The sequence below is a fragment of the Octopus bimaculoides genome, chromosome 4, assembly GCF_001194135.2.
Source record: "Octopus bimaculoides isolate UCB-OBI-ISO-001 chromosome 4, ASM119413v2, whole genome shotgun sequence".
Lineage (NCBI taxonomy): Eukaryota > Metazoa > Mollusca > Cephalopoda > Octopoda > Octopodidae > Octopus > Octopus bimaculoides.
In genome coordinates, this window is record NC_068984.1 from 6,671,351 (window position 1) to 6,672,329 (window position 979).

Here is a 979-nt window from a genome sequence, read left to right on the forward strand (position 1 = left end):
AAAGGGTAAAGGTTTATCAATTTATTAATTTATTAATAAATCAACAATTAATAATTTTTACCAAGCCCTTCGGTATGTAAACACCATTATCGGTGGAGAACTTATTTAAAAGTTCCTATACATTTATAAACATAATTAAGGGATCAGCAAGCATTTGCTTTACCACATACCGAAGTTCAGAAATAGCAGCTAAAAAAGCTAAGACTCCAACAGATAGCATTACTTGTAACTCACGAAGGCAAAAACAAGAAGAAAAAATCAATGAAAACTAACCATTTAAAGTTAATCATAGACGCGTTTCTGGATTATGAGTGATAATACTCAATTTCCTTCATCGGTATGATTTCTACACATATGCATTTATCTGTCTATGTATAATTGTGTCTGTATGTGTTTCCATACGCTATATGAAACCATTGTTTCTCCTTCCAAAGCTCATTCTTGTTTTAACTCTTCCCCGCCATTTCCCTCCCCCCTTCACAGTTCTTCTCTCCCGTTATCCTTATTTAATTTTTATTGAAATGTTTTTAATTTATCTTCTTTCTTTTTTTTGTTTTGTTTTCTTTTGTCCAGTCTGCACCCTTATTTATCATTGCACCTCTATTCAGCCCCTTCTTCCTTCTGTCATGTTAATTCCATCCAAATCTCTTCCCTATTTAAAAATTATATACGACTCTTTAGAAATATGTCTCCGTCGCTCACTTGTCTTGATGCGCCATACGTTTCGATTCTTTTGACAATGTCTGTATTGTCCTTCTTCTCTGTCTGTCTGTCTGTCTGTCCGTCTCTCTCTCTCTCTCTCTCTCTTTCTCTTTCCCTCTCTCTCTCTCTCTTTCTCTCTCTCTCTCTGTCCCCCTTTGTCTCTCTCTGTCTCTCTGCCTGTTTTTCTGCCTCTCCCTCTAGTTCTATATTCTATTATAAAGCATGTCACTTCATAATAAAAATAATGATGATGATGAGGAGGAGGAGGAGGAGGGGG

At 36.0% G+C, this 979-nt stretch overlaps 1 protein-coding gene across 1 annotated transcript in view; it reads right to left on the reverse strand.

Moving 5' to 3' along the window:
• The window catches only part of LOC106868713 (uncharacterized), a 105,764-nt gene that overhangs the window by 15,984 nt on the left and 88,801 nt on the right, over positions 1-979 (reverse strand). The window lies entirely within an intron of this gene.